This window comes from Ptychodera flava, chromosome 7 (assembly GCF_041260155.1).
Source record: "Ptychodera flava strain L36383 chromosome 7, AS_Pfla_20210202, whole genome shotgun sequence".
NCBI classification, from domain to species: Eukaryota; Metazoa; Hemichordata; class Enteropneusta; family Ptychoderidae; genus Ptychodera; species Ptychodera flava.
Window position 1 is genome coordinate 32,395,051 of NC_091934.1, and position 26,064 is coordinate 32,421,114.

Below are 26,064 nucleotides of genomic sequence, written 5' to 3' on the forward strand. Positions count from 1 at the left end.
CAATCTTTGAGTCGAAGGAACAATCACCTATTTATTTGCAAAATTCGTTTGTATCTTAATCCACAATGTTATTTGAAAACTCACCGTATGTACGTAACAGTACACAGTAATTTACACAGAGTCCACATATCGGCGCCCATCCATTTTGATGTAAACTATCCAGAAAATTACAGTTGCAAGATCTGAAGTTTAGCGCCATCTAGAGTCGTATAGGATCTTTGCTGTTGCTGAACTGAGTTCGTCACAGTTGATTGGTTTATTCACGTCACTAAAGCAAAGAGCGTTTTCATTGGTCTATTTTACGAATTGACGACCTTTTGACCTAGTTAGCTTAGGGTTATCAAGGGTTGACTTACCTTCGCTTGTTATCGGTCGCAGATGCGGATTTCTCGAAATAGATGGCATTTTCAAACAAGAACTAAACAGCAGCTATTCATAGAGGGCGAAAGAGACCGGCGATTCTGTGTTAGTTCATCGGAAAACTCTGAAGGAATTTTATTCCGAATTTTGGCTCCGCCATTTTGAACCAGCTCGTCAGATTGAAATCAGTTCACCCACACGTGTATCCATACAACTGCTGCTGTGGTGTGATTAATCCAGTGCGATTTTGTTTCGACATCGCAGATCGACGGATCGTATACCCGAAGACGCTGTTACGGTAGATCGGCTTATACTTATGTGTCCAAGGTTGGTGTAATTTTAAATCTTATCAACATTTTTGTAGGCAAGTTTACATGATGTACAGTGTACATGTTTACGTTTGAGTCATCGAGCGAACAGCGGAGTCAAGCTGGCGTTGTATGCTAACTTTGTAAACACGCTTTGTGTTTGACGTCTCGCGTCTCGAAGCTTAGGACAACGTAGGGATCGTGATCTAAGTGAGGCAAGTTATTGTGAAGATCTTGTTCTATTAAGTAGATCGAAGTTGAAACTGTCACTCGATTGTCGGTGTACTCACGGTGTTGTTGTAACGTCCCGGAAGTGCGCGCCCAATCTGTAATGTGAATTACGCAGTAGATGGATAAAGCGATTTCCGATACTGCTGTCATAGAGGAAACCCATGCCATTTCCCGATAGTATCCTCATTCGATAATCTACCTAAACGGGTCGATTACAAGTCGGCTTAGCCGTGTTATAAGCTCGAGGGTCGGGGATATAACGTAGCCTCCATAAGCCTATGTTTTTGTGAGGTAAACTGGCGGTTATGCGTTCGGTGTCCGCTTTGTGGTCACAACTGGTCAACGGGTTAGACTACTGTGTACGTTGTAATGAGAGAGCGTGTAGGGTTTCACTCAGTTTCGCTGCGTGAAGTCGAACTGCACATGTTGTACACTTCATGCAACTTATCAATGTTCAGTCCCAAGTGGCCAAGAAAAAGTGACGTCGCGTCTCGCCGTTTCTGTCCAACAGTTCAGGCATTTGAAATTGAACCCACGTAGAAAGTCGTAAACATGTTTACAACCCTCAAGTTTATCTGGGCGTAGGGAGTGTCTGTGACTGCTATGGCAGGGCTGTATGTTACCGGCTACGCCTCCTGTCGCCGATGACATGAAGGGGTGCCCTGCAGAGCTACTGTGTACTATAACGTAGGGTACTTGCATCATACTTTAAGTGACAGCAGGTGAATCCCATCTATCTCTTCATATTTATTTTATAAATTAAATTATAAAAATCACATTGCATAACTTTTAAATATACTATAATCATCAGAAATCAAATATTCTATGTTCCCCCTATAGCTGCAATAATTGTTACCCTCAGGCCGTGCACTGGCTTTCTCTTTCTTGTGGGTTGTGTGTGCAAGCCCATAGGGCTACAATTCCATCCCATAGAATACGCAGAAATGTTATACTGCAGATAGTGTATATTTTATAATGGCAAACGAGGGTTTAATCATGGATAGTAGTCTCGCTTCTACTGTCTGTGATCATATTCAGCAACATGCAAGATGGCGGCAGATTTGAAGGAAAACTTTGCTCCGAGTCGTGGAGCTGTTGTTTTTCAGTCTGAGAATTGAGATATACACTGTCGACAATTCCGTTAGCATAGATGGCATCACTAATGACAAGGAAGCAAGACTATGGTAAAATTTCCATTAGGTAAGGGGAAGATTCACTGCCTGTGCGACCGTTTCTGTGCCCAGCAGATCTGCTGTGCAAAATTTCTGTTTGCTATTGGATGGAGTTATAGTCCTACGACCAGGGGGGTGGCACTGTACAGCCAACACAACAGAAAAATCCGGCTCGTGGCCCATGGGCCACAATTATTGAACTATTTTTCCACTTTTAAATTTCATATATTTATTCACTCGGTGTAATCAAAATGCCAACCTAATCAGAGAATGGACAGACTCTAAAGCAGAGATAGCTACAGATTGCATTAGCTGTCATCATCCACCTTCAGAGTTGTAAATTTGACCCAATATTTTTATGTCTTGTCATTGTGTTGAATGGCTCTATAACTGCATTATGTAATAATGACCCACACAGTATCATGACACAACTGTGTTGTGTGGCAGTACTTTAAATCCAATATTAGCGTTATACCACATGAGAAGTGAAAACTTCACAACATTATGAAAATGCCATACCTGAGCCAGAATGAAAAGACTATTTGTTTGCATCGTGTGACATAACAAAAGTGCACCATCAAATGACAGCTATGCTACTAATACTCCATAGATTGCATCTGTATCAACCTCATAGCACTGTCCAAGAAAATAGACATCCTACATTTTTGTACCAAAACTGTGAAATATACGTTCTTGTACTCTCTCATCAACTCTGAATGTACAGTCAATCTGAAACGCTGTAGATGATCATTCTGAAAGTGTCACCTGTGACACAATGTATGTGTCAATGTAATACATGCGGCTAAAGTGAAATACTTACTTTTGCTCAAACTTTTCGTGAGATAACTTTCAAACCATTCCCTTGGAAAATCAAGGATAGAGCACAGGCCATCATGAAAAATTTGGAATTTGAAATTCAAAATGGCTACCATTCCTGTATGTATGTTAACTTTGTTGGAAAAAAAATCTGTTTTGACTCAAGTGAAAACTTAATCTCTTGAGCTTCAAAATAAATCCCACCCAAAGAAGAATGTTTTTTTTGATTGCTCTGGCACTCGTTGACCTCTTGCCATAACTACGTTGTTAGCTTCAAAGGTCGTAGTGAACACGGGCATTATCTTTCAGACTTATGAACGACCAGGCCACCTGATTGAAAATTTCATGAGCAAAATGATTTCAGTGTGTGTGCTGTGTCATAGAAACACACAACATGGCAATTGGCTTGAGAGAAGATGATGTACTGTTGCTGCCACGACAACCGCTATGAGGACCAGAAAGCTCCTTCGAGTCAGGAAGATGACATCATCAGGTCTTTGCGATGGCACTCTTTTTATCATGACTTCAGAAATTCTTGTGATTATTAGTTATTTATGAATGAATGATCACAGATACAAATCACCAAAGCATTTCTGTCACATGTAATTTGTTCCTGTGTCACCTGCTGCTCCCTGTGGTACTTAAACGTTCCTCCTGTGAATTCTCCACAACTTAACATGGCTGCCTGGGTCAAGGGTCGTTCATCCAGAGACTTGAATGTACTGATGTATGGATCCTATATCTCCTTCTTGCGTAAATTATGTTCTGTACAAGTCAGTATTTGTAACGCTGCTTATCTGTACTAAATGGTGTCTGGTACTGTGTTTGATGTAGAGCTTTGTTTTGACTCTTTGAGTAGGTTGGTTTTCCTCACAAGAGGGTGTGACTATCCTATAGGAATGTGTAGTTGAACTCTGGGTGGTAAGGCCTTGTTGAAATCTGCCCAAACGACCAAAGATTTGCAAAAATTGTTTACTTTATGGTTTGAATCTGGTCAAATACTGTTTTGTGCCTGTGACATTGCCAAATATGAGAAGAATTTTTATGGCTTGTATTTATTGAAAAGTACAGCATATAATTGTCCTTGATACATGTTATGTTTCTCAACCTTCATGAAAAGAGATTTTCAAAACCCATAGAGTTATCGAGATTACTAAGTAAAGAACTGTGAAAATTAAAAGGAAGTTACGTACAGTATACCAACAGCACTGATCGCAAATGATGTCACTTTACTCTCATTAATATGTATAAATAAATATTTGTCCGCATTTTCCACGTAAAACTACAAAAATAAAACCTGCTAGTGTTACATTGGCCACTAAAAGTCACACTTATTTGTGTGAATTTATGGTTTAGACCACAATCTGCAACAACAGCCGTGGATACAACAACAAAATTTGTCCGATTATTAGGCAGCGTTGTCTGAAGTCGCGCGCGTGCAGCTATATTTAGTAACAAACCTGAAATCGCGATCAACGCTGTAGGTAATTGCACAGACAAGTGATTGAGTCAGTCTGAACATGTACAAATACCGTCAGAAGAGTGTATTTCAAGTTTCATCAAAAATTTGTGACACTTTACGGTGTAAAGACAGTAATTATTTTTAGAAAGTATACAGGAAAGTCAGTATACATGTATATACATGTACTCTTTTGAAAAGGTTAGAATTGGGAATGCACACTTTATTTCAAATATCATGACAAGTACATGTAGGTGTCCAGTCATGTTTCAGTCATTAGAATATTGAAAAAACAAATAAAGATGGCCATCACTTTGTCCTAAAGCCTTGGAGCATCAATCAAGCAAATACAACTCTAAATTGTGCAAGTACAAAGGTAATTTACGTCAAGTGCAATTATGAGACATCTCAGAGACAGTATTTTGCCATTTGTGAAATGAGGGCATGATATATTGTATGTCATTACTGGCTTGATGCGAGGTCAGCTGCCTTCATTCCTAAGGACTGTACATCAGTGTGGGTCCTGGTCTTGTTAACCTTGTCAACATCAGCATTTGCTGAAAACTTGATAACATGGTTGAACAAATCTTAGGTTCTTCAGCAAGTTCTGGTGCAAAACTGACATTGTATTTCAAATCTCAAAATTTTCATTATTTTGTCCTGGAAAATATGCACTTTATTTTTTCAATTTAAATATATTTACGTCAGAAAATTTTATATAGCATCTAGCATGCCAACTGAACTATTTGTGTATAATTTGCACTGTTGTTGTTGCAAATGGTTTCTGATTTGGATTTAAATTCATTAGGCAACAATAATGTGGACATTAGAAAACATACACATTGTGTTGACGATTTATACAGTAGGCTGTATGTCATGATTTTTGGAGTAGAACAAGAAAGTAGTTTACAAACAATCTATAAATCATTGATAATACATTAGAAGTTACAAGTAATAGAGCTTTCAGATGTGACAGGATGTTATGAAGTTTCTTTCTGTTTGATGACAGTTTACTGTGAAATGGTAGTTTGAGTATTCTCCCAATATGAATTTGCAGATTCGTTAAACATTTTTCAGTTGCTTGCCATTTCTGTATGACTTGTCAAAATTTCACTGCAAACTGACAGGTGTCATAGTGTGGTCGTCATAATTTACACGACAGTTATGGAGATCTCTATTCTGAAGGTGAAATCATTGATGTCGTTGGTTTGGTACGCTTACACTCTGCAATTATATTCTGAGTTTCTGGAACTCTGCGGGAATGTATTGAAAACGTACATTTTGCTCATTATCAGGTACAGTATCATATTCACTGATTCAGGTACATGTACATAATGCATATTTGGTTTACCATCACTATGACAGCTCATGTAGCATGCATGTGATTTTAGACACGATTCCTTTTCCCAGTGTCCGTGCTCCCCATCACCGCCTTGAGATGTAACAAAATATGGCATGTGTCACTGATGTAGTTTACCGTTCCCTGGTGGTCAGTTTATATCCAACCAACCCAGGTTATGATAATATGAAAACTGAGAGCATAAAAATTTCATACTCTGCAAACACCAGCTATCCATTTCACAAGCTCGTACACAACTCCGCGTGATTTCAAAACAAAACAAGGTGACAGTGGTATCCTAACATGGGCACCACAGTACATTCATTACTTGGATTTGTGTAAATATATGAGGTGTTTGTTTTATAAATTGTGGAACAAATTTACAAACGCCCTTGACAGTGATTGGCAGGTTGGCAGAAGTCTCTTATAATGTAAAAAGCGTGTAAATTTGTTTACAGAGATTTTGAATTTGTTTCACTCTCAGATGTTCTTCAGCCTGAAAGTTTGAAATACCAGAGAGGAAAGTATCGGTTGATCACTTGGTACTCTGCATTCCAAAATAGTTATTTTTAATGTAATTGTGAATGGGCAGAATTTTTCCTATTGAAATGGAACAGAATGTCATTTGTTTTAACTGGTGTAAAGTTCAATAGGAAACAATCAGTAACTAAGATGAATGTACATTCATACTCAGAGAACCATTTCCCGTCCTAAACCAAACTATGATGGAACAATAGAAGGAGGGAGTGACTCCACTAGAGCAATAAATGTACTACATAAAGGTCTAAAAATATGCCTTTTTAAGTTTCATATCTTGGCTGACTCACTTCAAATGTATATTTCAGTGAAGACTTCCACTGTGACGCAATTTTCATTTCAGTGGAAAGTCAAAATGCCTCCTTGACTTTGGTTACGTAATTCTACAGTAAACAAATTTTTTTGAATGCCCTACATTCCAGAGCCCGGGCACAAGCTCTCTGTGTGGCTAAAAGAAAAGCATTTTTTTTTGGGGGGGGGGGGAAGTGCGAGATTGTAAGGTACGCCGCAACACAGTGAATTTGAATTCTGTTTTATTGTGAAAAGCAGATAAAGAAATAAGAGAAATTTTATCCAATTAAAAGGCAAGTATCTGAGGTAGATACCTAATTTGAAAATTGCAAAGTGAATTTTGTTCTCCAAGTTCTATCAAAGTGTCAAGGTAAACAAAAGCTTTCACTGTCAGTTTCTGAAGCAGAAGGGTGAATTTCCTACCCACCTCAGATTGGAATGAAATTAAGATTGCATCCTTTGGTCAAGTGCGTTACAAATTTATCAGATGTCGACCTTGTCATAACACCTGGTAAAATTGTACCTTTTTCCTACACCTTTCATCTTGCCAAATTGTTTAAAGAAGCAGTATGCAGATTTTCACAAGTGTTGCAAAAGAATCCAAAGCGCTTGTCCTTGGCAAGCCACCTACATGTAAAGAGCACCCTGAATCCTTGACTGTCACTGGGCGTGGCTGGCCATTTTAGGGGGAGAACAATTTGATTTCTGGGGGAGGGGGCTGGACGAGATGGGTATGGAAACAATTCCCCCTTCCCCCACTTTGACAGCAATTATATCTATTTTATGTCATTACTGGACATTAAGACATAACTTGATCTTTTTTTTTCTTCTTCTCCACCTGCCAACTAATCCCCCCATCCTCCATTCCCTCCCCCAGAAATCAAATGGTTCTCCCCTCATACGGACATTCCTAATTTTCACTGACTTTGGTGTAGGATGTTGGATCCCCGAATGCCGGTTTCTGGACACACTGAAAACGTATGCAATTTCCACGGAATTGGCAGGATTAGTATGCAAATTGGGTAGGGAAAAAATTCCAGGAAGCGTACCCAGTATTAGAGTGTAGGCAGTTGCTTGTTTGTTGAGTCATTGAATGGATCTTACGTGTGGATTTTAAATAATTGTGCTGTATGGGCTTTATGGCATTCATGGCTAATCAAGGAAGTGGTTAATGCACTAAATAGGCAGAAAAAACAAACAGGATTACACAGAGATTGCTGTGGTGTTCTGTGCGTGTTTCCTGTCACTAAAATTAAGCCTATTGATGTCATTCGACTCATTGTGAAGTGTGAGGTTGTGTAAGAATATCTATGGAGTGAATGGATGCAGAGAAAAGTGTTGTGTAATGCAGTGTAGGCTATAGTAAAAAGATTGGGTTACTATAATACTAACTCTGAATTCATATCCCAGCAGAACAAATGATATTGCTGTTCTGAATGTTAATTGAAATAATTTCAATACATCAATACATACATCATTTCAGTTGAACATTTTTCCATAGTATATAAAGATTTAAGGTAGTATGTGCCTCGAAAGTAAAAGGTTTAAAATTTTGTTCATGCTTTCCTCAAGCAAACTTTCAACTGCACTCTTACGAATAAAAAATAAAATTTTTGATTTTTAAAAATTTATGACAGTATAAACTTTTAACCTCCTGGAGCTTAAAAATGAGCGCCCCCCCCCCCCCCCCCCAATCAAAGAGGTAGATCAGAAAAAGAAATCTAAAATTTTTGAGAGTCCGAAGATCTTGCCCCATAGGTGCATTCTACATTAAATGGAATGCCTACACAGTATGCTGGTGGTACATGCACATCCTTGCCTGTATATGCATGTACCTTTGGACTTGACATTGTAATTGAATTTGAGATTTGAGTGCGCATGATCGTATCAGTGATACAGTTTCTTGTTTTTCTATCAACAGCCAAGCAAAGTTTTGCCATGTAGAGCTGTGCTAGTAAATAATTTGTGTAGATTTTGATGAAAAAAATCATAGACACAATATTTTCCCAGTCTAGACATACTGTAGACGAACATGTGTAATCCACGAGTCTGATGTGGAATGTAGTGGCACGTTTTATGATTGGCAATCCATGGAAATCCCATATTTGTCATTCGGGCAGTTTGTGCATATGTTTGCCTTAATTGAATTTTCATTTTTGGAAAAAGCTTGGATTCAGGGCAGACTAGTGACCTTTTATCTCGCTCAGAGAATGTACGCAGTTAATTAAGGTGAAGATGCTGTCAGTATGTAGTACATGTACATGTATTTTTGTATCGCATCTAGCTATATATTGATTTGTACTGATTGGGTCCTATATGTACATGATCAGTTTTAAAATTGTAAGCTTATGGTCATAATGACTACGTTGTCTGTGTACCTGTGTATGTGAAAAAAGATGTACCTGTACATGTAGTGATGTACGAAATGATGTACCAACAGACATAGTACGGTTGGACATCAATATTTACACCTAGATGTACGTAATATCATGTGAATGTACATGTGTGCATATTGCAAAAAATTCATTTGGGATAGTTGTACATGGTGTACATGTATGTGCTCAGTATACATTTATCGATTATGGGTGAACGTATGGTATGGGGAATGGTCGTGAATTTGACGATGCCAGATAAGGAAAAAAACAAGCTACTTGGATATTTTCAGTTTTGCAGAATTTTTCAATAACTCAGGTGAGGTTTTAACCTGTTTATCACCATGGTTTAGCCCAAACCCAATGTTATCAACAGTGATTACGGACCTTTTCATAGTGCCCTGGGGTGAACAGGTTAAACGTTAATGTCTAGAATACATGCAGCTCTGTCCTATTTGAATTGTTTTCACTAGAATTGATAGATTTCAAAGATTTGAACAAATTTGTTGATTTAAAGTTTGAAACCCCTGCACGTTTTAGATTTTCTGTCTGATTTGCTGGGACACATTTGTCACAACTGTACACTCAATACATATTGACTACATCACATGGTACAGCCTGACGTTGACAGTATTTTGTAGAATTGTGTTTACAAATGGAAAAACTGCAAATTTTACAATCAATGTACATGCCTTTAATTTTCGAGGCACAGCTAATAGTGTAAATACAGGTAAATATTCCAGTGAAATATTTATTTGACACAATAAGAATAAGCAGTCAATTGAAGGAATCTCCTAAACACTCCATTTTGCTTGCTTCTTCTTTTGATTCGTTGATACCAAAATTTTCAGAAATATTTGTGCATGTAAACTATTCTGATTCTGTCCAATATTTTCTGTGAGCATTGTCATAAAAACATACAGATTTTAGTCCTCTTATTATTCTGAGCAAAAAGCATAGAGACATGTACATCTTTGTGTTCAATATCTTGCGCCTAATGTACATATTCACCTCACCTCATACACAAGGCCCAATATTGCTGGTGAAAGGTGTGTAGCTTGGCTCAGCAGTTACAGTGAAAATAGCTCTCAATACATTCCTGCATAGCGCAGTATTCAATTCATTGTATTGATTTTACGTGTGAGTTTAATATGGTCAACATGCAATAACAAAACTATAAATATTTAACACTGCAGTGAATAAGACGTGTGTGGTAAGCTAAGTGTAGGAGCACACATGTTATAACTAGACTTTATGCCTAATCACCTAAAATTGACGGGTGATGTAGTTAGAGAAAGAACCAAAATTACTAAAATATGCTATTGAAAATTCAGATTATTCAAAATTGTAAAAAGTGTATTATGGGATAGTTTGATAGATTCAGGTGTCTCTTCGTTATTTTGAATCGCAAGTGTGCTATCGACCTTGATTTTCAGGATTTGGCATTCAGCTCAGCGGAAGGTCAAACCTTTGTGAGTGGCCACATTTCCTGCTCTGTAATTCAGCCAAATTGCCAATTATTTCATTAAAAACCAGGAAAAAAAAGGTCGCAGTAGACAATTTGCAGCGGAGTTAGATTGAGCTGTTCTTGCCGATACGTGCCTTGATGGCAACAGAATGAGTTTGCAGTCTGCGGTAGCTCTGTAAAGTCTGAATGGGAAGGATCTCGCCATAGAGCGAAGAATGTCAACAGATATTGAGGCAACCCTATAGCCTACCCAGCTTTGATCATGGTGAATCTTTCGCTCATTTTATCTTCTTGTAAATTTTTGATCAGATATATGCCAATCTAATTAACTGTATTGTGATTTTCTCTATACACTAATCTGTTTCTATAATTTAATAACTGGCAGCGCATATTTAATTTGTTCTTTAAGCTACGATTACTCGGAAGTCAATTTCAGGAATGGCTTTGTGCAGAGTCTCCCTTGAGGTTCTAGGAATGTGTCTTTTTTTTACCTGTCATACACATGAACCGTTGTGTCAGCCCCCTTGACTACAGTTTCAGTCACTCAATATTAGTGCGTTTCAGCGAAGTACAGTGATCGTAAATTGAAGGCAACAGCACTTTCTCAGTGTGTGGGTGAGCCTTCACACCATGCCATGTCAATGACAAACATGTTAGTCTTCGATCCACTGGCGCTGATGTCTTCACAAAAGCCTAGGAATCGAAGACTTGGTTCTAAATAACGCAAGGATTCATTGATTGTATATTTTGACTGCAGGCAAGCAGAAATTTTGCATTATCAAACTCCAGCATGACATGTATTTCAAATTTTGCCCTTGTTTTTCAGTGTACATGATTATTGTGATATAGGCAAATGTACCAACCGGTGATTATATATATATATATATATATTATATATTATATATATATATATATATATATTATATATTATATATTATATATATATATATACAATATATAAATATATATATATATATATATATATATATATATATATATATATATATATATATATATATATATATATATATATGTACACACACATATACATATGTATATTATACATATATATATTAATATATATACATATTTATGTATGTATATATATGTATATATACATGTACATTTTTGAACTGGATAAAAATGCAAATGATCAGAAGCCTTTGCTATTGATTCAGCAGTGTCCATATACTCTCGGAAAGTCCTGGAAAACCTGTTTGTTTTAGACATAAAGCCTCCTAGAAAGTCCTGCAAAATTCTGTTAAAAAATAAAGTGAAGCCTTGAAAGTCCTGAAAAATTGATGAGCCTCCCATAATTTTTAAAAAATCATGATATGATAGGTCTTGATATCATGAAAAAGATAATGTCAAGTGGTATACTACAATGATAAAGCAAAAATTGTATTTGTTTTTTTATGTCAAAAATCCTTTAAAATTACAGATAAGATCCCTAGAAGTCCTTGAATTTTATATTTAGGTGCATTGAGTGTGCGGACACCAAACTAAGAATCTTAATATTACATGGCAAGTATGAAATACACTGTATGCTAAATATCGGTAACAACTCCCAGATTTGAAAACTTGAAATATCTTTTACAAATTTGGTGGTTTATAGATTTGCTGCATGGATCTGGTTTTGTGACCTTTTTTTGGCAATATGGAGCAAAGAGGGATTATAGATTATACTTGCTTGAAAGTTGTAATTAGAAAATTCCTGGGTTTCCTAAAAGCTGAATAATTCCAGAACAGCGGTTAAATTGTTCTGATCGTAAGTACCTATATCTGTATTTGCAAATATATGTTGAAGTCTTCTGTATAAAGATCACTATCAAGCAATAGTATATACCGGTATGTACTGGTACAAGCTTGCAATCACACAAAAGTTTGCTCATTGCAGGTGAGACAATTTTTTTTCCACGATCTTGACAATGTGACAATGTTATCATGTCTACTTTTGCAAACCGTAAACATTTCTTGTTGTTAGTAAGTTACACAAAAATTTTTGAAATTCATTTCAGTCTAAAATCAAATCAGGGATACCACTTTTATGAGATTCATATTTAATCACCATTGATTTAGATCACCATTACACATCTAATTGCTTTGTAAACTTTACACACAAGTATTAACATCAGTTCATGAAAGAAAGAAACTTTGTCTTTCAACTTCTTTATGTATTCTGTTTTGTGAATATAAGTTGTTTTGAAATTGACAGTTTTGACTTCATGCAGGGTTCATTTCATACATGTAATACCATGTACATGCTCGTAGTTTTAAACTTGAGCGGTGATATTTTAGTTGAACAGGCTTAAAGGGACATAAGCTGTAACTTTTGGCAAGTTTTTCAGTATTCTGCTTGTGTATACCATGTCTGACCCTAATCCGTTTGTCATGATGAAATTTTGAGTATTCTTTTTGTCAACACAGCTTGTATGTGTGTAGTGATCATTGTTTATTGTTTACAAATGAATTCTAGTCTGGACTTGAATAAAATTTCAACAATAACAATGGAGATTATACTCTTATAGGTTGTAATGATATGCTAAATATTTGGCATTAAATTACAGTTTAGGGATTCAATGCAGAAAGTGTAGGGCAACCACAAAAGAAAAGCTCTAAAAAATAGCCAAAGGTACAGCTTGTGGAGCTTTAACATTTTAAGGTAGTATGCGGCTCAAAACTGGTGACTCTAAACTTTTACAACATTTCTTTTGTCTAACACTTGTGGGGGCTTCATTTTGAAGCTTTTTGAGGAACTAAACTTTACACTGGCTTATTTTTGTTGAAATCAAAATCTAATTTTTCACAATAGAGTTACAATGTAACACACAGATAGCAGCCATGTTGAATTTAAAGAGTCTGTAAACATTGGGTAATTTGTCTCTCTTGTATAAAATTTGGTATGGTGAGTCCAGATTTCTATCCTTTATGTTAAAAAGTATCCTAACGGAAAGTCTGAGCAAAAGTTTAACCCTTTCACTTCCATGGTTTGTCCCAAAACCATTGTTATTGATGGTGATTGTGGACCTGTTTACAGGGAATCGGGGTTGAGCAGATTAAAACTTTCAATTTTGAGGTGCGAACTACCTGTACGTTAAACAGTTAGAAAAAAGTCTTGCTGAACACACATGCGCTTGTAAACTGTAAAATAATAGATTTAAAAACATGGAAAGTATCACATTCTTATTGTTTCCTAAAATTTTACAAAGATGATAGTTTAAGAAATGTTAAATTTCGATTTGGATGAAATAACTGGAGTAGTATCTGCCTTCGTACTGGGTGCAAATTTTCTCTTAAGCTGAAGGTGATGGCAAGTTAATATCGTGAAACTTAACCCTTGAGCACCAAAGTAAATTTTTGTCGACTATATAAAATATACCCTAGTCCATATTTTTTAGATGTTTGCCAACATTTTGATAAAAAACTGAAGTAAGTGAACTGTGATACCAATTTGGTCAAAATTATGAAAGAAATTACTAAAAAATTCATAAAAACTCTGTAAAATGTTGCTTTAATTTTGGGGGAAGTTACAGCACTCAAAGGGTTAAATGTATCTTTAAAGGTCAAATTTTTCAAGATGAAATAATATTTGTAGGTTTAAGTGTATCATAATCAAGTACCATGCCATTTAAAACTTGCAAATGTGGAATAAAGTTCAATGCCATATACAGGCAGCTGTAAAATCAAGTCAAAATTGATTCGCCATGAGACAATGTCACTGAAGTCATATATCTGAGCTTGAGATTTTTTATTGCCCTGGCCTGGACAATGCTTAATGGAAAATGTCCGATACTGTGCCAGTAATGTGTGTTTCCTGTGCATTTGACTAGTCTGTCGATAGACTTTAACAGAAAAAAATTAACTTTATATCCACATGTTATGGTAACGCAGCCTTTAATGGGCTACGGGCTATTGTACCTGACCCAAATGTGCAAAGAGAAACAATAGCAAATCAATACAAGTTACGGGACATCATAATCAGCGCAGTCGAGTGTGGAAATTTACCATTCCCCGTGCATGTCGGCAGACACAGTGTAGCCATGCTGAAATGGGTAATGAACTGTTAAAAAGAAGGAAATTTTTGCTGTGTTGCCGACATTGTTGCCGGTTAATGATATCTGGATCATTAGGAAGGCTAAGTGGACAGTCCCATTCGTTTCCTGACGCAGGATAATTTCCAACGGAGCAGGTCGGTCAGAGGTCATTCCTCAAGGTCCACCGCCAATAAATTGGACAAAATCTCCATTCAGTGGTTTTGGCATCTGTAGGGACGCAGTCTTCAGAAAATTCATATTTTGTTTCCATTGCGGACAGACAAGTGACTGACTATCTAAATTTTCACAGTCACACGAATATAGCAAAAATCAAATCACGTTCATTTTCGCTGCATCAAGATACAGCAGTCACCATGTTGTGCCTGCAAGCCCTGAGGCCCTGTGCACGTGATGGGTCAGCAACTGTGTTACCTCATGCATGATGGCACCACTTTCACAGGCTTTCCAAATGTACAAATCATTAGACTGATGATTTGTACATGAGTTTGAATGCTCTATCTGTTTTCCTATGCTTGTAGTAGGGTGGCCAAAGTTACTGATTATTGTAGTAAGAGGTAGGCTACAGTATAAATAATTGCATTTGTAATTTTCAAGGGCTTCCTGCAAAGGGCACCAACCCTTATTGGTACACTTCATATCACTGTGTTGTTTACAGATTCTATGTCAAGTTCATATCCTGCTGATCCCAGTATCACCTAGCAACGTGTAATCTTGCAAGGCAGTTGCCCAGCAACACATCCTTTGATTGAATCACTCTTGGAGATGTACACATATTTACATGAACCCTGTGTGTGCAGAGTTGTTTCAAATTAATTCTGTTGCTGAACATGTAGATTGTAGTATTTGCTCTGCAACCAATTTGTGTAGCTGTAGATGCTGATAGTTGCTTGTATCGGATGCTCAGCTTTGATCAGATAGTGATTTGAATTGGTCTCCTTGTGAACATTTCCTATTTTCATCACATCAGATTCTCCGCCTTTTGTTCTGTCTAACCAGTTGGTTCAATCACATCTCCTCCTGAGGTCTTGCATGTAAATTTGGACAGCTAAGTTGTCCAATCACATCTTATTTTAAGGCCTATATGCAGATTTCAAGCTAGGTTGTCCAATCACATTTTATATTAAGGCCTATTATGCGAAGTCCCAGCTAAATTGTCCAATCACATCTTACATGTAGGTCTGTTATGCAAATTTCATGTTAGACAGCCAAATTTGATTTTCTACATAGACCTTATATATAAATTTTACAGCATTTCAGTCAAATTACATTACCCATAGAGCCGACTGCATATATATGTACACATTGCCAGCCAGGTTTTTAGGTTTGATCACCTGATTCTCCAGAACTTGCCTGCTTCAACACTGTCTTGAAATTCAAATTACCGGATTAAATCTACCACCAGCAGTGACATTGTGGCGATGTTTTTCAGACAAATTGCCTTTTGGAGTCTGGTATGTGTGTGTGTTTGAACAATGCAAGGCAAAAAAAGAAGACCTTGATGTGTATAGCCGTACATACATTCCGTCAATAGAGGGAAACTCCTGAAAGTCGCAAAGGCTGGGCTCTGTCAATTACGTCCCTCGTAAGCCAATTACAGTTCCCCATTTGAAAAGACGCATTACAACTCCAGCGGTCGCATCGCCTACATCGATGTGCAGACAAAGGACATCTGCTGGAAAAACACCCGTACTGACCTTACACAATGGTATCCCTGTTGCCTTTGTACACGTCCATTAGCCCTGCATGCTTGTAAGTGCAGTTGAAGAAAATGAAACACGGGCTTCTTGGCCCTGTGGACTGATTGCTGTCACTTTGTGTATACCGGTACTTCTAAATACGAAGATAAAATTTAATTTACTAATGCATTGAAAATACACATGTATGTTTGATTTTCTAGATTTCTTCTTCTTCTTTAATGTCTGGTGACTCAAATCATGTTGTCTATACCGTCTGTCAAGGGAATACTTTTCTGTTTTCAAGTTCTACTTTGAAGTGAATTCTCATGCATGACAATCACCAACTCGATTCAAATTTCATCCTACGGACTGGACAACAGACGATATTAGTTAAGTACTTGTATAGCTTGGCTTAATAGCCAGACAGCTGGCCCATTTTCAAGGTTGTTGCCATGGAAATTTATGTGGATTAATTTCAGGGAAAGACAAGCAGCTTCTGTAGTCTTTGAAAAATTTCTAAATGAGATGTTTGACTGGCCAAACTGAAATTAATGCAGATTTTATCTCGTCATTTTTGTAGCTTTGCAAACATTTAAACATTGTGTGTAGGAATTTGTGTAGCCTTGGTATAATTGGATTTTAGCCTGGAATTAGATTGAGATTGCTTAAAAAGTGTACTGGACAACACTAATGTACATGCACCCATATATAAAAGTGCTATGCATGCACGTGGAAAAATATACGACTGTCTGCACTGTCAGCCATAACAGACAGGTACAGTACTGTTCTGAGATGCAATGCTTTCTTTGGACATTATTTTGACACTGGTATTTTGTATGAGGAGGAATTTTGGTAAGACTGACGGTAGTCTTAGTGTCTAGCAATTAACCTTTAAATGCTGTAATTTTTCCCGCCTAAATTTTAGTGCAATATTTTACCAATTTGTATAAATTTTTGAGTAATTGTTTTGATAATTTTGGAAGAAAGGGACATAACTTTTCATTAGCTACAATTTTTTATCAAAATTTAGCGAAAAATTCCAAACAAATTGTCTTGATCTTAAAGAAATATTGTCTGCGTCACATTTTATAAAGGCGACAAATGTTGACTTTGGCACTCAACTGTTGCAAATGTATGCCAAAGCAATTGTTGGTATTCTGACCCGGAATCACAAACTAGTGTTTGGAGCCAGCAACAGTGGTATTACTATGTTGAAAAGTGGCCCTTGGTTTTTCTGAGTCAAAAATTACCAGCTAGTTTGTAGACTAGTATGCCCAATGAAGTTGAAGTAATTAGATTTCAGAACCATGCCTGTATGTGTGTAGTGACATACTTCTTATATATATAGCACATTGCGTTTTATCGACAAATTATTTTCTCAGGCAGAAATTGTCGTTAAAATTAATGGGAGGCCTGGTTTAGATAGATGTCTGACCTCACATGATGTTAAAGGATAGAAGAGTAAAATTTACACTTTCTGGATGTTCAAATTAAATATCAGTGTAGCCCACTGAGAGCTGTCATTTTTCCCACCAAATTTTACCAATTTTTACGAATTTTTCAGTAATATTTTTCAACAATTTTTGACCACATTGAAATCACTTTTCATGGGCTACAGTTTTTGATCAAAACTATTGGGGAAATGTAAAGCAAAATTGTCGGGAGACATTTTGTAAAGGAGACAAAAATTGACCCTGGCATTCAAAGGATTAAATAGTCATAGACATTGACCTTATCCAACTGAAAGTATGTACCAGTACATGTACATAAATGTTGTTTGAAAATTCTCAGTTTGTCCATGGTGGCCTCTCTGTGTTTCTGCCGTTTCTTGCAGAATGTCAGACTTTCACATCCATATAATGATAAATGTGAGATTACTGGGCGTTTGGTTAACACACCTGCATGCCATTACTTAGACTGATACATCAGGCAGGGATGTCCGTGCCAGAGCACCTGTCATGTTGTAGGTTGGGGTCAAAGTGCAACAGTATATCAGTAGCAAATCTGATGGCCGTAAGTGTGCAGGATCTCATAGTCTTAAGGGTTATGAAAATATTGTGGTGAGGTCTCTAAGTTCTCATTTTAAAGATTTGCTCCTTCTCATAAGTCAAAATACTACTCCAGCAACAACCATCTATATTATATGTCTTCCTTTAAGTGGTTTTGAAATACAACAGAGTAATAAAAATGCCCAGGTTAATTCTTCACCCTTTGGAAGTCTGATGCACGTCCTCACACAGCCACTACTGATAGTGTCCTTGAAAGACAAATATGTCTTTTTTTGCAAATGTCAGAATTAACATTGAATTTCGGAAGGGAAATCTCAGAATTCTTTGTTTGAATTCAAACTACTTCAAAAAAAATTAACTGATTTTCAAATGATTAACTGAAGGTTTTTCGAAATACGAAGTAGTTGTTTCTTATATTAATATTTAAACCTCAGATTTGCATTTTGATGTGCCATCTTTTAACAAATTTACTGTGAGGGATAGCATGCAATTTTACAAGTCGCTCGCCAGGAATATCCCACTTCATTTAACCTGGGGTCTCCTACTACTGTACATATGTACCGAATCGGATTTCCGTCTTGTTAAAGAAGAGAGTTGAAAGATAGATGAACAGAGCAATATCATTTACTGTATGCGGCCCAGTTTTTGCGAGAACAATTTTTCCAGCCATTCTGCATACAAAATCCTTAAAGGAGCACACACCAGTGCTCTCCACAGCATGGAAAAACACAGAGGGTACTTAATTTACATAACAATACATAATTTGCATGTTCTTTGGTTTTGAAAATGTATTCTTTTGTATGATCATTATATAAAATATGAACAGATTGCTCCAACAAAACAGAGGGGTGACTCAATCTTGAAAATCCCGTTGTGTTATAAACATGCACACCATGATGGATACATGTAACTCTGGTAAGAAACATATCTGAGGTCCTTCAGGGAATGTAATTCGATATGCAGACCTGCCAGTAATACTGTGGGATGACATGATCCTGATATGTGCATGTACTGCTGTTCACCTAAGCCATATAAGTGCACTCCTTGTGCTGCATATGAAGGTTTATGTTTGCAATGTTTAATGGAAAACTCAACATTCAATGAAAATATTTTGGTGAAAAAATATCGCAAAAGATCAAATCGAGAATAATTTATTAATTTGTTTTCAACAAAAATACATTACACTGGTGTTATCGCAACATTGTGTAATGATTATAACATAATTATAAACACTGCTCCGTTATAATTTTATTTTTCATCAATCAATGTGTTTTGAAAACCTTGTGCATTGTGCAAATTTCTTAAAACGTCTGTGTAAACCACGTTATTAAAGTTGTAATTTTATAAATTCTGTTTAAGCTGCCTTCTCCCAGTTTACTTGTCTAACCTATTTGTAGTTTTGGAAAGGCACCCCATACCAAAATTCATAGTTGTCCTGGGCAACCAGTTATACATGTGGTAGGCACTGGTTGGCTTGATAAAAAACCCTGAAGTGATAAGCTTTGAATTGCATGTCTGTACTTCTGTACAAATGCACGCATTATGCCAATTTTTAATTAAGAAAAGAATCAAAAGCATTGAGTGTATGCTTTAAAAGGTTTATTTTTTCATTGAGTAAATCCTAGACATAATAATATTTGTGATAATGAAGCTATCTACTTCAAGCGTGGTTATTCGGTGAACAACAGGCGCCATTGTGCGGGCTCGTATTTGTAGTAGACACCCTAATCCACCTGTGAGGGTCTGCTAATCATGTTTTTCACAAAGTGTTTTTTTGTCAGGCGACAGATGGAACAGTTAGCCGAACAAAGATGCAGTGCTATTGAAAAACCATCAGTCAAACCTCGTCAGATTGAGTCCGTCCGACAGTTACAGTGACAGATCTATAATCGGTCTGGGGGGACGGGGTCACGCGACCTCAGATAACCGGTCATTTCATTCGCTGCATTTTGAAGTGAATGCTAATCCCGCACACACGCAGACCTGCGTCCAGATTCAGTATTAAACCAACAGAAATTTGTCACTGACGGTTCTCTTCCAGTTGATTTTCTTTACCACCATTTGCTGCGTTTGTTAGTCCTACAGAATAACAGTCTGTGCAGTTCATTTTCAGACATACTTCTCAAGTGAAATAAAGAACAAAATTAGTGTAATTCACATACCCGGTATTAGGTAAGGCCTTTTTGGCTAATCAGTGACGCATATTTCCTGTCCCTTTGACCACAGTCCATCCGGAGTGTTAGAAAAGTCTTCATGTCCTTGACCAAACACAGGTATGACACACAAGTCACCAAATAACCTGTACATATATGTATATTGTATTTTATCCACCTCCACTACATTTTACTCACAGCATTCACCCACACATTCCCAGAATATGGTACAGTCACATTGTTCCGGAGGATGTCGGTGAATCTATATACAGCAAAATGGGGGTTTCAAATGGTTTACAATACATGGATAGGTACATGTACATATGTACAGTTTACATCATTCAACCACACACCCCCAGAAAATGGAACGATGATATTGTTTCCTATGTGGGGTTGTATTTACAACTGTACTGGTATATGCATAGAAATGGGAGCGTCTCAGTAGGACATTCATTTTCAGTGATACATGTACCTATATAGCTTTATTTCACTGAAGCAGTTGTTCAACAATATCGGAAGGTCTCTAAGTCAGCCCATCCTATACTTCAACTACTGAATTTGTCAGCAGTTTGCGTTTGTCAGTACAATTTTGAATATCAATATAATATAAAAATTTGATTTTGATTAAAATTTCTTTATTCATTGAAAACTCTGTCAGTTCACTCGTGTATACATGTATCGAAAAATATGAACAATTATAAAATTTAAAACATATTTATTCAAATAGTACAAAGTCAATAATCCCATTTATTTCAAATAAAAAAAATAGAAAAAGTGTTTTTTTGATAAATTTTTACTTAAATGAGAGATATTTCCAAAGTTTGTCCCAAATATATAAAGATTGCTCATGTCAGACTGCCTCTCAGATCAGCAGTACAGTACCTGCTACAGTTTATATAATGCTGTTATTTGAAACGCTGATTTGATAACATTGATTACGAGATTCTGGTACAGCCATTTCATTGTTTCCTTTTCTCATGGGTATTGATATTGACATATGTGCAATTGTTGACGGGTGGTGGACATGCGTGCACTAATCTCATTTCAGATTTAGAAATAGGAAGCTGTAAGATACAAAAGAACACAAAAGAAGAATTATTGTTACTCAGTAGTATGTTAGAGTTATAGTAATACGGTCCTGATAATTATTTGTTGCCTGAGGACAGGCACTTTCTCTGGAGCATCAGTGAGGGTGCTACAATACCTAAGACAGCCGTAAATGGTTTATCATGTACATTATTGGACATTGCTTTAAATGAAATAATCCTTTACACATTTTGGATGTAATACTGACATTGAAATTTTGTGTCCCATTTCAATGTGACATTGCTAGAGCATCTATGTCAAGTTCAGAGTCTATTTCTTCATAACTGTCATGTGCAGTCACAACAAAATCGCTTTCAATTTCACTAGGACTTTGATACAGGCTCCGTCTTGCTCCAACATTCCCAGCTGTAACAAATGAAACTATCGATAAAGATGAAATCTTAGAAGATAGCTCCTCAACTGTTACCTAGTAAAGATTTTAATTTTAAATCGCAGAGACGGCAACTTGTAAACGAAGCAGGTTGTTCACAAAAGTAGATCAGGTATTAGACGCTTTCGTCCAAATATTGATGACTTGACTACGGGCATAATGTGGAAAAGTGCTGCACAGTTGTAAATGTGCCTTCTCCCATAGCATTACACTGGGGTATAATTCGAGGAATTTCATAATATTTCTAATTGTGTATTGTCAGTTATCATATCAATTGACCAAATTTGATTGATTCTTTTGATATTTAGCGTTCACTATACCTCACTTGGATAAACTTCGTCATTTTCGCTGTCCTTTTTAAATTGAACTGCATTCTCGTCAGTTCTACAGAACCTCCGGTATATGTGCGCAAGATGTCTGTCAACTGTGACTTTTCGGGTACATGTACTTTGATGACGTAAATGATGCAAAGTATAAATTGAAATTACAGATGTACACACGCTACTTACATACAAAAGGTAAAGTGAAGGGAACAACAGATAAAAAGTACAACACTGCATTTACATCACACACTGCGGTTCATACAGCTGTTTGTCAGTTAGAGACTCCCCTCGCAGACTTTTTTTTACAACAGAAACTATTGGAAAGTAATCATTAGAATCCCAGTAATGTCCATACTCATTTATTAGTCATTCCAATGCTTTTGAGACCATGAATAGCCCAAGTAAACATTTGGCCTGCATCTGTTTGTCCGTGATAAGTGGATTTCTATGGTTCAAACCATTAATGATTTAAGTGGTTCAGTTAAAAAGTTCCGTGTTTACTCAGCGACGCCATTGTATTGTGCTTGTTGAACCTCAAGCATGAATTTTCAGGGCTTGCCTCGCCATGTTTCCTGTGCTTGGTGCACTCCGGCCGATGTTCAAATATTTTCAACTCCCCCTAGACACACCTGTGTCTCATCCATGTTATTTGTACTCCAAATTTCCTTTCGGAGTAAGAACATGCAGTGATACACGTACACGTAGTTAACATCAATTCTGCTCTGGACATTTTCACTGAACAAAGCTCAATGGTAAACCTACTATCGTTTGCCACTTGAAAATAAAAACCACTTGAAGCAAGATGGTTGACAGTTTCAAGTGTGCCTAGAAGCCTTTTTACGGCATGCAGGTGTGCAGATTTGCATGTTTGTGTTTGTGGTGAGAGTTTAGCCAAGGGTACATGTATTAGGGCTTCCTGTCAACTTCTCCTGATTGACCTTTGACCCAACCTTTGACCTCTTCAATGAGATACGGGTCTTGGGGGAGTTTGCGGCAGATAGTCTATGTAGCCGACACGAACATGGGGTTACACGAAAAATATGTAAATGAGAAGACAATAATAGATGACACGGGCCTCTGCCCTCTTGGCAACTTACTTGACAACTGGAAAGTTGCGGGGACCTCTGCCAACTTGCCAACTTACTTACTTGCGAACTTTCATGGGTGGAAGTTGGCGGGGGCCTGTGCCAACTTGCCAACTTACTTGCCAACTTTCATACAGGGAAGTTGGCGGGGGCCTCTGCCAACTTGCCAACTTACTTACTTGCCAACTTGCATGGGTGGAAGTTGGCGGGGGCCTCTCCCAACTTGCTAACTTACTTGCCAACTTTCATGGGTGGAAGTTGGCGGGGGCCTGTGCCAACTTGCCAACTTACTTACTTGCCAACTTTCATGGGTGGAAGTTGGCGGGGGCCTCTGCCAACTTGCCAACTTACTTGCCAACTTGCATGGGTGGAAGTTGGCGGAGGCCTGTGCCAACTTGCCAACTTACTTGCCAACTTTCATACTCGGAAGTTGGCGGGGGCCTCTGCCAACTTGCCAACTTACTTACTTGCTAACTTTCATGGGTGGAAGTTGGCGGGGGCCTCTGCCAACTTGCCAACTTACTTGACAACTTTCATGGGTGGAAGTTGGCGGGGGCCTCTGCCAACTTGCCAACTTACTTTCTTGCCAACTTTCATGGGTGGAAGTTGGCGGGGGCCTCTGCCAACTTGCCAACTTACTTGACAACTTTCATGGGTGGAAGTTGGCGGGGGCCTCTGCCAACTTGCCAACTTACTTTCTTGCCAACTTTCATGGGTGGAAGTTGGCAGGGGCCTGCGCCAACTTGCCAACTTACTTGCCAACTTTCATGGGTGGAAGTTGGCGGAGGCCTCTGCCAACTTGCCAACTTACTTGCCAACTTTCATACAGGGAAGTTTGCGGGGGCCTCTGCCAACTTGCCAACTTACTTACTTGCCAACTTAAATGGATGGAAGTTGGCGGGGGCCTCTGCCAACTTGCCAACTTACTTACTTGCCAACTTTCATGGGTGGAAGTTGGCAGAGGCCTGTGCCAACTTGCCAACTTACTTGCCAACTTTCATACCGGGAAGTTGGCGGGGGTGTCTGCCAACTTGCCAACTTACTTACTTGCCAACTTTCATGGGTGGAAGTTGGCGGAGGCCTCTGCCAACTTGCCAACTTACTTCGCCAACTTTCATCGGGTGAAGTTGGCGGGGGCCTCTGCCAACTTGTCAACTACTTACTTGCCAACTTTCATTGTGGAAGTTGGCAGTCGCCTCTGCCAACTTGCCAACTTACTTGACAACTTTCATGGGTGGAAGTTGGCGGGGCCTCTGCCAACTTGCCAACTTACTTACTTGCCAACTTTCATGGGTGGAAGTTGGCGGGGGCCTGTGCCAACTTGCCAACTTACTTGACAACTTTCATGGGTGGAAGTTGGCGGGGGCCTCTGCCAACTTGCCAACTTACTTTCTTGCCAACTTTCATGGGTGGAAGTTGGCGGAGGCCTGTGCCAACTTGCCAACTTACTTGCCAACTTTCATACTGGGAAGTTGGCGGGGGCCTCTGCCAACTTGCCAACTTACTTACTTGCCAACTTTCATGGGTGGAAGTTGGCAGGGGCATCTGCCAACTTGCTAACTTACTTGCCAACTTTCATGGGTGGAAGTTGGCAGGGGCCTCTGCCAACTTGCCAACTTACTTACTTGCCAACTTTCATGGGTGGAAGTTGGCAGGGGCATCTGCCAACTTGCTAACTTACTTGCCAACTTTCATGGGTGGAAGTTGGCAGGGGCCTGCGCCAACTTGCCAACTTACTTACTTGCCAACTTTCATGGGTGGAAGTTGGCGGGGCCTCTGCCAACTTGCCAACTTACTTACTTGCCAACTTTCATGGGTGGAAGTTGGCGGGGGCCTGTGCCAACTTGCCACTTACTTGCCAACTTTCATGGGGGGAAGTTGGCGGGGGCCTCTGCCAACTTGCCAACTTACTTACTTGCCAACTTTCATGGGTGGAAGTTGGCAGGGGCCTGTGCCAACTTGCCAACTTACTTACTTGCCAACTTTCATGGGTGGAAGTTGGCAGGGGCCTCTGCCAACTTGCCAACTTACTTACTTGCCAACTTTCATGGGGGAAGTTGGCGGAGGCCTGCGCAAACTTGCCAACTTACTTACTTGCCAACTTTCATGGGGGAAGTTGGCGGGGCCTGTGCCAACTTGCCAACTTACTTGCCAACTTTCATGCGTGGAAGTTGGCGGGGGCCTCTGCCAACTTGCCAACTTACTTACTGCCAACTTTCATTGGTGGAAGTTGGCAGGGGCCTGTGCCAACTTGCCAACTTACTTGACAACTTTCATGGGTGGAAGTTGGCGGGGGCCTCTGCCAACTTGCCAACTTACTTGCCAACTTTCATGAGTGGAAGTTGGCGGGGGCCTCTGCCAACTTGCCAACTTACTTACTTGCCAACTTTCATGGGTGGAAGTTGGCGGGGGCCTCTGCCAACTTGCCAACTTACTTGCCAACTTTCATGGGTGGAAGTTGGCGGGGGCCTCTGCCAACTTGCCAACTTACTTGCCAACTTTCATGGGTGGAAGTTGGCGGGGGCCTCTGCCAACTTGCCAACTTACTTACTTGCCAACTTTCATTGGTGGAAGTTGGCGGGGGCCTCTGCCAACTTGCCAACTTACTTACTTGCCAACTTTCATGGGTGGAAGTTGGCGGAGGCCTGTGCCAACTTGCCAACTTACTTGCCAACTTTCATGGTGGAAGTTGGCGGGGGCTCTGCCAACTTGCCAACTTACTTACTTGCCAACTTTCATGGGTGGAAGTTGGCGGGGGCCTCTGCCAACTTGCCAACTTACTTGCCAACTTTCATGGTGGAAGTTGGCGGGGGCCTCTGCCAACTTGCCAACTTACTTGCCAACTTTCATGGGTGGAAGTTGGCGGGGGCCTCTGCCACTTGCCAACTTACTTTGCCAACTTTCATGGGTGGAAGTTGGCGGGGGCCTCTGCC

The 26,064-nt window shown here is 38.7% G+C and overlaps 1 protein-coding gene across 1 annotated transcript in view; it reads left to right on the plus strand.

Moving 5' to 3' along the window:
• Positions 1-518: 518 nt before the first annotated feature.
• Positions 519-26,064, plus strand: part of LOC139137306 (D-glucuronyl C5-epimerase B-like) — a 149,407-nt gene continuing 123,861 nt past the window's right edge. Inside the window, exon 1 of the mRNA XM_070705325.1 lies at positions 519-687. The gene's annotated coding sequence lies outside the window, so the exon portion shown is untranslated. The remainder of the gene's footprint in view (positions 688-26,064) is intronic.